General features: G+C 38.9%; 1 protein-coding gene across 4 annotated transcripts in view; it reads right to left on the reverse strand.

Moving 5' to 3' along the window:
• Positions 1-14,316, reverse strand: part of CNTN5 (contactin 5) — a 1,295,471-nt gene that overhangs the window by 454,360 nt on the left and 826,795 nt on the right. The window contains exon 1 of one of the 4 annotated variants that reach the window (XM_049098649.1): positions 10,742-10,865. The exons of the other annotated variants lie outside the window; for them this stretch is intronic. The gene's annotated coding sequence lies outside the window, so the exon portion shown is untranslated. Of the gene's footprint in view, positions 1-10,741; positions 10,866-14,316 lie in introns of those variants that run through there. 4 annotated transcript variants of the gene reach the window in all.

Genomic DNA, 14,316 nt, shown 5'->3' on the forward strand with positions numbered 1-14,316 from the left:
CTGGAGGACTGGAAGCTTTTGCAGGCTTTTCTTTGCTGAAATAAAACACCTGCTTTTCCACCGCGTACCACTTTAGCTGGACTCGGGTTAGCAGTTCACGCCTGATGCTGGCAGAAACAATGAGGTTAGAGGTGGGGACTCTCTTTTAGCTCATCCCTCCTGTTGGTTTCCCTTGTGATACACCCTGTCAGAGATTCACCTTGTGCGTTGTGCTTCCATCATTGCCTTGCCTGCCCATTTCTTTTCTTATAAAAGAAATAGGATAGCAATTTTGGCAGATGGAAAGAAGATTTAGGGAGTAGATAGTTGAAGAGGTCAATTTTATGCTTGCTAGCATTCTTATTTAAAGAATTAAAGTTTGGGGCAGCCCGGGTGGCTCAGCAGTTTAGCGCCGCCTTTAGCCCAGGGCGTGGTCCTGGATCGAGTTCCCCATCGGGCTCCCTGCATGGAGCCTGCTTCTCCCTCTGCCTGTGTCTCCGCCTCTCTCTCTTTCTCTGTGTCTCTCATGAATAAATAAATAAAAATCTTTAAAAAAAATTAAAGTTTAATATTATGCCAATTTCATAAGAAAGTTATAAAACTCAGGATCTTTTACATGTAAGATATGTTACAAATTTTTGAGTTTTATTTATTGTTATCTACTATTCAACATCTATGGGGGAAAAAAGGCAAGGTCTTTGCAGTAAGTTCAGGTTTGAAATCATCACTGGATTTTGACAATCACCCTTTTTCAGAGTTTCAATTTGCACTCAGTGATGTGTATAAAACCATGCCTCACTGAATGTACAGGTCCAGATCTGCAAATGTATGTACAACTACTTAACATTTTAAGGCCTAAACCTAGAAAAAAGTATGGAGAAAATTAACCTCTCAAATTGCCCTGAAACTTATTTTTATGAGGTAAAATAAGTCTTCAGAATATTAATTTTGAGAAGCCATACAAATAAGCAGAACAAGTCTTGCTCAATAAGAGGATATTGTGCGTCAATTCTTGGTCACTTATGCTGTAAAAGTTCCCTTTCATTGGTGTTGAAATGACCGCAAATGACTGCTTGTGTGTTTTAATCTATTCTTCTTTCCCAATTGCCCTTCCTTTTGCTTAGACTAATGTCTCTAAAACATAATTTCATCAATTCTCTCACTTATTTAAAACCTACAGGTCAAAACAAAAAAAAATAAAAATAAACAAACAAACAAACAAAAAAAACCTACAGGTGCCCCTCTTGTTGGTCCATTCAAGCACAATCTCGAGATTATAAACCAGCCAAAATCTTTCATTTTTTACTGTAAATATTTATCTCCCTACCTCCTCAACACAAACCTTTACATGTTGCATTATAGTTGATCTTCCCTGCCTCACACTATATTGTTTGCCAGCTCCCATGATGAACAGTTTGTCTTCATCCTCTTTGTACCTTCTTATTGTTTTTCTGCAAACTGTACACTAATTGCAATCTTCAAGGCTGTGCACTGACTTGGAATCATCTTGGTCTAAATTCTGTTTCATTATGTGAATATAGACCTAAGTTTAAATGACATTTCCATACTTATTAGCTGGGAGAACCTGGGCAAGCTTAAGCCTGTTTATCAAAATAGGGTTGGTTCTTCTCACCTTTAAAAGTTGTTTGGAAAATTTAGACAATAATTTTATTAAAAATACCCTGGTACATAATAAATTTTCAATAAATGTTGACTTTGGTTATAATTGTTATAATTACATATTTTTGTACATGATGCTTCGTTCTCTGATTGTTTCAGGTACATTTTTTTTGTGTGCTATCTCCTGTATACCACATCTGGTACATCTTGAGTGATTTCCTCCTTCTCTGTGTGATAGGAAGAATAACATTTTCCCAACATTGTCCATATCCATATCGGAGTCTTGGAATTTGTGAATATGTTAGGTCACATGAAAAAAGGGAATTAAAGTTGTACTTGTAATTAAGGCTGCTAAGGAGCTGATAATATAAGCAGAATTTCCTGGATTATCCAGGTGGGCCCAATGTAATCCAAAGCTTTCTTAAAAAAAGAGGGAGGCAGAAAAAGAGAATCAGATGTGCTGATGGAAGCAGAGAGATACTATACTACTGGCTCTGAAGATGGAAAAAAGGGGTCACAAGACAAGAAATTCAGGCAGCCTCTAGAAACTGGAAAAAACAAGGTAACTGGTTGTTCCTTAGGACTTCCAGAAAGTAATGAAGCCCTGCTCACCCTTGATTTTACTTCACTGAAACCAATGTTGAACTATCTAATAGAACTGTAAGATATAAACATGCACTACTTAAGCCACAAAATGTGTGGCCATTTGTCACAGCAGCAAAAGGAAAATAATACACCAGTTATTCACCATAACAACCAGCATGATCCTGGCACATAGTAGTTGATCAATAAAAGCATGTTTATTTAAGAAACCACTGTTATGCTGCTTCTTTGTCATGCAAAAAAAAGAGCATTAAAAGTGATAAAGACAGTTTCTTTCTATAGCTCTTGGATGTAGAAAACAGTGATCCTGACTGCAAGAAGTAACATGTTTGTTTATTGCACTTTTGAAGAGAGAATTGGTTGAAAAGACACAAGCTTTAGAATCTCCAACATCAGTGTTGGAATCTAAAGTTTACTTCTAAATATCTGTATGCCCCTTTGGGATGGGAGCATTTTTTAATATATTCTATGTGGCAGCTAATTCAAGTAGTTTCTGCTCACCAAAATTATAAAAGTCCCCAAATATCTCCACGATTCCTAGTGGCCTATAAATCTCTGTTCTGCAAGCAACCATATTCTTTTATACAGATGATACAGGAGGTTGTAATGGGGGTTGACAAATACTGCACTACAGTGTGCCTCTCAGAAAAGGGACATATCCACAGGAGATGGGAGCCCAATGAGCTGAAATACAACCTGGCATTAACATTCATAGACTGAACCCAGCAGGTTCCAGCTCCCTGTGAGATTTCCTTCACAAATGGCCACAGCAGTAAATTAATAGTCCTGACTCTGATTCACATAACAGTAGAAATTTACTCAACTCATTTTAGCATGTGTTCCTGAATCTTAGCTCTGATGGTGGTGTTGAATGGCTGGGAGACACAAGATGTATATATACATCAGGACCAAGTGTCCAAGAAACTTAACTCTACCAGGGATGGTAGGCACACTGTTTTGGGAAGATTTTAAAGAGACCATGAGAAAGAATCTTAATTTCTTTGAGCCTCAGTTTTTTCAGTAGCAAACTATAATAAATGTGATTTTCCTGCAATACCAGGCTGAGAATTTAAATTGCATATTTTAAGCACCTAATACTATGCCAAGCATAACATAGGGAATTAAAAGATAAGCTTTTATTTTAAATAAAGGAAATACTAATAAGTAGGATAAGGAACCAGAACTTCTCTACTCATAATATGTGCCAAGGAATTGTTGAGCTGTGTCATTCCCTAAATTTTTTGAGTGTGTGTGGAAAGGACTGTTTACTGGTTTTCTATATTCAGAAGTTCACTTTACAGCAAGAGCACTCTTGACAAGCCACTTGGAAACCACCTAGTCTATGAGATCCCATTACTTCTTGTTACAAATTACATTATCAGAACATTCTAGAAGCTAGAGTACCTACCCTCATATATCCTTGTGGAATCTCTAAACAGTATAATATAAAAAACTAGTAGCATTCTCAAGAAGGACTGTTGCATTTTAAAGTATATGTAGGGACACCCGGGTGGCTCAGCAGGTAAACGTCTGCCTTCAGCCCAGGGCCTGATTCTGGAGATGCTGGATCGAGTCCCATGTCAGGCTCCCTGCACGGAGCCTGCTTCTCCCTCTGCCTGTGTCTCTGCCTCTCTCTCTGTCTGTCTCTAATGAAAAAATAAATAAAAAATCTTAAAAAAATAAAATAAATAAAAATAAAGTATATGTAAATAGGAATAGCAACAGTTACCACTATGCTGTGATGCAGGGAAAGAGAAAACAAACTTGAGGGTTCCTGGGTGGCTCAATCTGTTAAGTGTCTGCCTTTGGTTCAGGTCATGATCTCAGGGTCCCAGGATTGAGTGCCACATCGGACTCCACACAAGAAGTCTGCTTCTCACTCTCCCTCTATCCCTCTACCTCCCTCATGTGCACTCTCTATCAAATAAGTAAATAAAATCTTAAAAAAAAAACCTTGAATCCATATGGTTATTGTCTTAAATTATCAAAAAGTAATTAAAACAAGTGAAACCAAAGCAGACTACAACTACATATAAGCCCAGATTTAATGAGTTGTGGAAAATGCAATAAACTAAAAATCACACATAACTATTAATTAATGGTCTGTAAAAGACTTCCAGGTGGTTTGGGCAAATAATTTTTATTTTATATTTTAGAAAGAAGTTTTTGGTAGTTATGAGATAAGTATAATTTATCTTAGCTACTTTCATCTAAAAATTGTGCTATTTATTTCTGCTTCATTATAAATGCTTATTTAGATTACTTAAAATATGTTTTTTAAATTCCTTATATGAAATTATATTCATAAATTATTTCTAAATTGTTTTGTATATGATTATATTCATCCTGATATATAAATAGCCTATTTATAAACTTATAAGTCATAAATATTTTCTCTATAAATATTTTCTCCTGGTAAAATGAAATAATTTGATTAGAAGCCACGTTATTATAGTTTTCATAGTAGGTGTGTCCAATACATAGTATGTATACATAAAGAAAAGTTATTTGAGTTCTTCTGGTATTTGGCTGTTTTTTTTTTTCTTTGACACACAGAGAGAGAGAGAGACTATTTGCACATTGAGAAGGGGGGCAGAAGACAAGGGAGAGAGAATCCCAAGCAAGCTCCATACCCAGCAGGGAGCCCAGTGTGAGGCTCGATCTCATGACCTTGAGATCATGATCTGTGTCAAAATCAAGAGTCAGAAATGTAACCAGCTGAGCCACCTCTCAGATGCCTGGTATCTGGCATTATTTTGTTAATCCAACACGCATAGATGATGTCCCAGTGAGAGTTCTTTATTTAGGGATTCAAAGATTTTGTCCCAACCTTTCAGGCATTTATACTGAAGATATATATAATGTTTAGATTATATAAAAAAATGGAACAAAAGAGCAATGTATAATATGCTACTGATATATAGAGAGGAGAAGGATACACAGAGGGTATTGAGAAGAAAAAGTGACATTTGAAGCAAACCATGGATGAATAAAAGTTCTCAAGACACATAGAGATCAAAGACACATAGAGATGGAGGACGTGCAGAGATGGAGGACACATGGAGATGTTAGACACACAGAGATGTAAAATACATAGAGATGGAAGACACACAGAGATGGAGGACACACAGAGATGGAGGACACCTAGTATAGTACCTGGCATAAAATAGGTGTTTTTTCATGTTGTTAAGGCAGAAGCAACTGATTCTTCCTCCAGTAACTGATATTCACTTATTAAATTAATGTATGTTTATTATATGCCAATGATTGTATTTATTTTTAAGGATTCACAAACATGATCATGATATTTAAAGCATTTATGTCTCTTAGTGGAGACAAACAATAATTGTGGTGTATGACTGCTTTAAGAAAAGAGTATACAGTTTCATATGTTTACATGTGAATCTGTATCATAAACATAGTAAAGAATCTATTGCCTTTTTCATTGGTTTGCTAATATATTGATGTGAGATCCAATTCCTGAAAACCCTGAGGCAAAGAGTTTCATTATGACGCACATTAAAAGAAAATTAAAAAAAGGGGGGGGGGGCTCCTGGATGGCTCAGTCAGTTAAGCATAGGCCTTCAGCTCAGACAGATCATGATCCCAAGGTCCTGGGATCAAGTCTCGCATCAGGCTCCCCACTCCATGAGGAGCCTGCTTCTCCCTCTTCATCCTCCTGCCACTCCCCCTGCTTGTGCTCTCGATCTGTCAAATAAATAAAATTTAAAAAAGAAAATAACTAATTGTAAAATTAATTAGGGAGTTTAGGGTATGTCTTTTTGAAGAAAATGACACCAGAACTGAGGTGTGATGAAGAGAAAGAGGGAGATTTAGAACCAGGGAATGAGAATTTCCATTGGTTAGGCTCTCAATAAGACCCTATGGGCAAATGACTTTGTGGCATCAATGAAAGGCAATGTAGGGCTGATGCATTGTACCATATGGGAGCCAAGAGTAATAATATCATTCAGAAAGAGCACTCAGAATGAGGACAGAAGAGGGCTAAAGATAGAGTACTAAGTGCCAGGGAAGATAGCAGCAGAATTTTATGCCAGAAGAGAAGGCATAAAAGCAGGAATAATAATGGAGACAGGATAATATCTATTTCATTGTAGGTGTTCAGTAAATATCTAGTAGAAGGATAAATTTCTTTGTCTGGCAAAGGAAACAAACAAAAAGTATATAATAACTATAGTATCCTAAATCTTAATAATATTAAATTAAAAATATTAACATTTTTAAACTATTCTACAGGTCATACAGTTAAAAATATATGCCAAGCACCATTTAAGGCACTTGGAATATACTAGTAAGCAAAATAATGATCCCTGATCTTATGGATGTCAAGAAGCAGGCTTACATACCTTTCTCCAGGTATTTCTTGTATAAGTATTATGAGATTGATATTAATAGTATCCCTATTTCACCGGTGAGAAAGCAATCCTTAACTTGTCCTAAATTTTCCTAGTGGGAGATTATATTTGAACCCAGATTTCAGGGCTTTAAGTCACATAAACAGAGTTTTAAAAAATCTGTCATTACAAAAAAAGGTCTCAACGTTCTGAGAAAAATGAAGAAAAAATTTATGGAAAACAGGGCATGTGGTGTATAACTTGAAAGCTGATGTGAGATGACAATAGTTATAGAATTAAGAAGTCACTCTAGGACAGTATATCTGTATGAGGCAAAGAGGAGAAGGGATATTACAAATCACCTAGTAAATAATAAATGTGCATCAAAAGTGGAGATGATAGCTGGAAAGTTTAGTTGAGTGCAGATGTGCAGTTCCTTAACTTGTATTAGTACTCAGTGGAACATGATTGTTTTTAAGCAGAAGGACGTCTTGATAAGAACTGAAGTACAGGAAAACAAAGTGTGATGATCAAATCATTCAAGGTGTGATGATCAAACTCTCCCATTAGTCCAGGTAGAAATTACATTAAGGATTTCAACTAGGGTGGTTGCACTTTGGTAAGGAAAGGATGGATGTGTGAAAATTATTTGGAAATTGGTTCATATGGCAGACTAAGAAGAGGCAACGAAGACAGGCAATCAATCAGTGATGTTCCTGAGTCTGATATCATTAGTCTGATATCATTAGTACAACCTACAAAAGAGAAATTCTGAAGCCTGGCAGATTTTTTTATGGCAAGGAGATGAATTGAAATTGTGGTGCTAAAGGAGACATTCAACGGGATGGCACTAGCTATTAAAAGTAAAAGACAGAAACAAAGACATGGATTTAGGAGATATGAATTTATCCTACATAAAGATAATAGTTGAAAATGAGACAGTGTCTGAGGTGGTTTATAGACATGAGAGAGAGTTAAAGGGAGGAGAGGGATGGATGGAGTGAGAGAGAGACAGATAGACAGAAAGTCGCCCAAAACTTGGGAATGCCTATACACAGTAAAAAACAAGATTAACAACAGAAACAAAACAGATACTAAATATTACGTGGAGTATCAGGGAGGAAAGACATTAAAAGAATGTGATACATAAAAGTAAATTCTCTTAAACTGATGAACCTTATATAGGTGAAATACTGATCTAGTAATGAAGTAGTTTTAAGATATGTGAGCATCACATTAAATATCAGGATAGGGTGAAGGCAATGTTGTCAGGCAGTAGGTAAATCAAATTAAAGCCAACATTTTTATTGTAGCTTTTGGCAAAGACACAATTTTGGGTGGTTAGAATTTCTTATAAACTTCAAATGTGATGAAGGTGATTTTTTTGTAAATTCTACCATTTACGTGAGAGTATAATTCAATGAAAGGACCTATATTCTATATAATGCTGACATTAAAAGACTATTTCAGGAATAACTGCTCAATTTAAGTATGGTCAGGAGACCTCAATATCATTAAAAATCAAGTGTAAAATGTGGAGGAAGATGAAACTGGAACACCCATGCATTTTACTGTTGAAGAGTAAAAAACTCTAAATTATTTTTCCAATAGAATACAGTGTTTACTATTGTGGTGTTCTTAACTTACTATTTAAATCCCACTATCCATCCACTGCATAACTTCTAAAGAAGCATGTTTTATTTCTCCAATTTTTTGCCACATGCTTGATATCTGAATACTAACTTCTACCACACTCTTCTAGTGGAAATTCTGTCATTATATTCAACACTGCTCTCTTTATTGACAAATACAGTTCCTTTATCCTTATTACCCATAAATAAATTGACTGAATTTGATGTGGTTGGCAAATCTTTGTACTGGAAAATATCTCCTTCATCGTTTTCCATGATTTATACCACTCAGTTTCTTTATCTCCCAGTCAATAACTGCTCTCATTGATTTAGTCCTTCTAAATAAAGGAAAAAAATGTCTGTTATTTCATCTCTTATTGTATTAAGCTACTCTTTGATGGGAAAAAAGTAACTAACCTATTCCCTACTTTACCCTTCACTGACAGAGAGGCCGTAGATAGATATATTGCCTCAAACACAAGCTAAGCTAACTTCCAATTTCCTTTCTTATGCTAATACTGTTTTTTTTTTTTTTGCTAATGCTGTTTTTTAAAAAAATATTTTATTTATTTATTCATGAGAGACAGAGAGAGAGAGGGAGAGAGAGAGGGAGAGAGAGAGAGAGAGAGAGACAGGCAGAGGCAGAAGCAGACTTCCTGCTAGGAGCCTGATGTGGGACTCCATCCCGGATCCTGGGATCACACCCTGAGCTGAAGGCAGAGTCTCCACTGTTGAGTGTCCCCACTAATGCTGATTTATAATCTTTATTTGAATTAAAATTTTATAATAAAGTAGTAGAACCTTATAGCCTTGATTGAGGATTCAGTCTTTTTAGTGTAAGAAAAATACTTAACCAAACACACACAATACACACACACACACACACACACACACACACACACCTGCACATTAACCTTTAGAATTTATCATCATTAATGTAAATTGAATCACCAGGTTATATGCTCTTTGTATGCAATTGAGAAAAGCCAGCTCATTTGTTAAATTAGGTCTTAGGAGGTGGAAATTTCTCTAACAAGCTATTATTATATTTGTGGAAGAGTAGAACGTCTGGTGAGCTGCTGTTCTCTAAGATCCTTTTTTTCTTTTCTTTTTCTTTTCTTTTTTTTTTTTTTTTTTCCTCTAAGATCCTTTTAAAGCTAATCATTTGAATCATCTGTCTGGCCTTGTGTTTTTCTATTAGTGTCATTTACCAGTGATTCATCATTTGAAAGGTTATATATGATTAATAATTAATCAATAATTATGTTCTAAACTTAATAATGAAATATATTTTAAATTTCATTTTAAAAGAAATAGGTAATTATTAAAGCTAGATTTTAACACAGGATCATGTTAAAATGTACATGAGTTTTTTGTTCTTTTTTTCCATCCTGTGCAAGGTTATAAATTTTAAGAATGAGGTAGCCTATATAATCTATGAATAAAGAAAAGCAGTTCTGTTTTATAGCTTTATAGGGAGATGATAATCTGTCTCTATGGCAGAGGCCGCGGCGGGGGGGGCAGGGGGAGAAAATAACATCTGTTAAAGCAAAGATGTAGGTTAAAAATTTGTGGCAGAAGAGTTTCAGTGGACCCCGAGCAAGACAAATATTTCTAGTTCAAAAAGACAATGTAAGATATGTGTATTAAAATATTTCATTTTTCCTTAACTAGTACTGCTGAAATGTGTTTGACAACATCCAAGAAAATCTCATTTTTGAAATGACACGGAGGTGCCACAGCTGTACAGGCAGACGAGACTATGTTGACAGTTAATTTTCATCTTTTATATATAAATACCATTTAGCCTTGTGCATATTTATAACGCCATGCGGATCGTGTTAGGGAGAAAATAAGCCGAGCATCATCAGATCAAGAGGCACACGTTTCGTCACCCTGGGCTGAAGGTGGCGCTGGCCCCCCCCCCCCCCAACCCCGCGGGGCGCGTTGCTCCTGGGCCCTCCGGCGCCCCGGCCTGCTCGCCCCGGCCTGCTCGCCCCGGCTGCGGCCCGCCCCGCCCTGACTTCAGCCCCGCTCCTGCACGTTCGCCCCGTCGGTCCCTTCCCTTCCGGGGTATCGCTGGGGGCCCCGCCCGGCCCTGCGCGTGGCTGCCCTCAGGGAGCTTGGGGATGGAGCCGGACGGGGTTAGGGGCACCACACGAAGGGGACAGCCCATCCCGAGGCACACTAATGTCCCTTACCCCCCCCCAAAAAAAAGTTGCTGCAGCTGAGGCCTCCCGGGAGCCAGGGACACGCCCTCCAGGCTCCGAGGCTCCGAGGCTCCGAGGCCGCACCCGCGACGCCCGGCATCTGGGGCGCACCCCGCTGGGCCGAAGCTCGGGGGGGCCCGGGGCTCGGGAGCGAACCGCGACGCGGCACTGGACGTGGGGGAGGCTCTTGGCTCAGACGCGCACTGAGCGAGCCGGGTCGGCCCCGGGGGCTCTGCGGGGACCGCCGCGGCGACCGGGACGCCCGGACTCCCCGCGCGCTAAGGTGGGACTGAACGCGGAGCCCCCAGATAGAGAGACTCAAGGCGTGACCTGCGGACCATACTTATCGCTTGCTTCCGTTAGCGAGCCGTGGCCCGGGGCAGCATCGGCGGCTCCTCCACCCGGCTGGGCTGAGGCCCACGACGGGAGCCGCGGTCACAAAATAAGCAGTTGGGACCGCCCCCCACCCACCGCCCCCCACCCGGCCCCCAACCACCGCCCCCACCCGGCCCCCAACCACCGCCCCCACCCGGCCCCCACCCCGCCCCCACTCGGTCCCCGCCCCGCCCCCACCCCGCCCCCACTCCGCCCCCACCCGGTCCCCGCCCCGCCCCCACCCGGTCCCCGCCCCGCCCCCACTCCGCCCCCACCCCGCCCCACCCGGCCCCCATCCCGCCCCCACTCTGCCCCCACCCCGCCCCCACCCGGCCCCCGCCCCGCCCCCACTCCGCCCCCACTCCGCCCCCACTCCGCCCCCACCCGGCCGCCCCGGCGCCTGCAGCCACGCTGCCCTGCAGCACCGTCTACTTTTCTGTTCCCGGAGCCCGAGGGGCCCGCACGAGCCGCGGGCTGACCTGGGCGAGCTGGGAGGAGCAGCTGGTGGCCGAGGAGCCCGGCCGCAGGGGCAGCCTCCCAAGCTCCAGGGCGGAGATCCTGCCCCGCACCAGCGCAATGCTCTCCTGCCCCGGGGGCCTCTACCTGCGGCTCGGAAAGGACCCGTGGGAGGCGGCCCCGGGGGATATGGCGAACGACAGCATCAAGGATCTCGGCTGCAAATACCTTATTCTTATCTGAGAATGTGAAGGCACTACCTGGGCACCTGAAGCCTTTTGAGACCCTCATGTCCCAGCATCAGTCCTCCTCCATAAAGTACAACCCACTGCACTTGCTGCTGATTCACCAGGTCCTGGTCCCGGGCTACCTGCCCTTCTTGCCCCTGCTCTTGCCCTGTGGCTCACCTCGGCACCCGGCCCAAGCTCAAGGCTTTAGCGACCTCCCCGGGGCACCTAATCATCTCTATCAGCAGCAAGGGGAGCAGGGAGAGGTCGTGGCACCCGTGGCAGGAGGCAGGAGGTAAGGATGCCTGCCTTCCTTTCCCCAGGACCAACAAAATTTCCAAGAGAGAGAAAATAGTTAAGTAGGCTATCTGGATATCTTTAATTTCTAAGGTTAGGTCTTATTCTAAAGTTAGTACAACTGCAACAGACTCAATGGAGCTTATTTTGAAAAAGACACCGTTACTGAGACCACCACAGTCTCCATGTATCTCCTGAACCCATTATGACCTAGGATTGATAGTCAAATTGCATGAATTCTATTTATTTTACCTCTAATAATTTGGGCTATTTTGAGTTCCACGTGCACAATATTAAAAACCAATAAGAACTTCTTGACATAATATGAAACTATGCACCATTTGCTTTATTTGAAAAAAAAAAAAAAATAGCGTCCGAGTGAAAGTAGTTGGCACGTGTGCTCTCTGAGTAGCATTGTACCGGCATGATCAATCTGAACAGATGAGCCCCTGGGATAAAAGAAACCAAAGAGTAGTCATATGTGAATACACTGAAGTATAAATCAAAAGTAAGAATAAGAATGTATATATCAGGTATACCACACAGATTAAGTTCAAGTCTTTAAGCGATGTGGCCACAAGTAGAATACAAGACCTTTATCATTTCAATTTCCCGAACTCAAAATGGGAGTCTGTGAGACCACTCAGTATCACTTTAGGATTGTTTGGGTGAACTAATGGGATATCATAAGCAGAAACTCCGCAAAAATTTTTTTAAGAGATCTGGATCTAGAATCAGATAGAACAAGACTTGAATTTCGCTTTTGCATTTTATTAACTATGTTACATTAGACAAATGAGCTCTCTCCCTCAGACAGCTTCCTAATTTTTAATATGTTTAAATGTGGAGTGGATAATGCATAAGTTATGGTATTTTTTCTTTGTAATTCAATATAAAATTATATGCAAAAAGCTTACCTCAGTGTTTGGCATATAATAATCACTTAATAAATCTTAGTAATTATTGTTAGCGTTTTCATTATATACTATTAATGCTTATATCATTAAATATAAATACTATATAAGTATATAACAGTTTAAATTAATTATGCAAATTCATAAATATTTTCATAATGATGTTCATTTCAAAGCAAAGATAGTCTTGTTTTTCTTAATCTCATAGCAGGTGAATCAATTAAGATAAAAAACATTTAGATAATATTTTAATTTTTTAAAATAATATTTTAAGAAAAAACTAGAAAAAGTCTCTAAAATACAAAATATGAAATTGAGAAAAAACTGGCATAAAATGTTCTCTAGAGGAAAAAATATCATCCTATTTATCTGTCAAGAATATTTTTTGAATCAAAACAAGTAAAACATTGATAACTTTTTCAGTTCTTGTGGTCTTATAATGGAATTAAAAAATAATTGTAATATAAGCCTTCTGGATGTGCTTGCATATTAGTGCATAGGAACTTAGATTTTTTAAAAATAAACGTGCTAGTTCCATCTCAGCAATTATTTGTTTTTTTGTGTGAATTTAATGACTGCATATGAAATTCCATAAACTGTAATTTAAGTGTCTGCTACAGTTATGATTTCTTAGGTGGATGATTTACTATGTTTATGAAAACAGAATTAATATTAATCACTTCACTTGATCTTCTTGCTGACAATTTATAGACATGTTTTTGTTATTTTGTCATGACAGATGTGATCCTTTTAAAACTCTAATTTCTTGTGATCGACTATAGAAGATAATTCTCTAAATTCATCTTCCTATTAAGAATTGGGAAATAAATACTTTTTAATTTTCAATATTTTAAAAATATTAATTATATCAAATATTACTTCTGGATCTTTTGACATGTATTGTAGCAGTAGCACTGGTTAGATACCCTAATGTTGACAACTAAAATACAATAACGTTTACATATACATTCTTAAAGAATTTAAGAGCAAGTTTTGCCACTTGGTTTGACAAATTCTGTGTCTGTACTAACTCTAAGTTTACAATCTATGAAATCCAGGCTACGAAATGAATGGGAAACGTGCATTGCTAATAGGATCAATAGAGAGATGTTGCTAGAATTCTAGAATCACTTTTAAAAAGTAAATTTAGAGAGCTTTCTTCTACCTGTGGCCAGAGACATATCTGAAATTACTTTTATAAAAAAGTGACTTTTAAATATTTCTTCAGAATCCTTTAGTTTGCTTCAGACTTCTATTACAATATGCAAGATATTACCAATAGTATGCAAAATAATGTATAAAGATATTACTAACTTTAAACTGGATATTAATACCTGTTTGATATCAGTATTAATTATATCCATTAATAACATAGGTGTTAATGTCCATTTTCTAATAATATAACTACTCTGTATGGAGCTTTATAATTTCTAAAATGTTTCTGCATAAATTGTATTACCTATTTTGATTTTCTGTTGCACTTGTTAGAGAGGACTAGGAATATACCTCTTAAGGAATCATTCTTCTCATAAGTCTCAGAAGGGGATTCTTTTTGAGGGCAGTGGCCACTATGGTGCTGTAGGATATTCATTCATTCACTTACTCACTCTGCAAACCTTCACTGAGTATTGGCTATGAACTTGCATGTT

This window comes from Canis lupus, chromosome 21 (genome assembly GCF_003254725.2).
Source record: "Canis lupus dingo isolate Sandy chromosome 21, ASM325472v2, whole genome shotgun sequence".
Taxonomy (NCBI): Eukaryota; Metazoa; Chordata; class Mammalia; order Carnivora; family Canidae; genus Canis; species Canis lupus.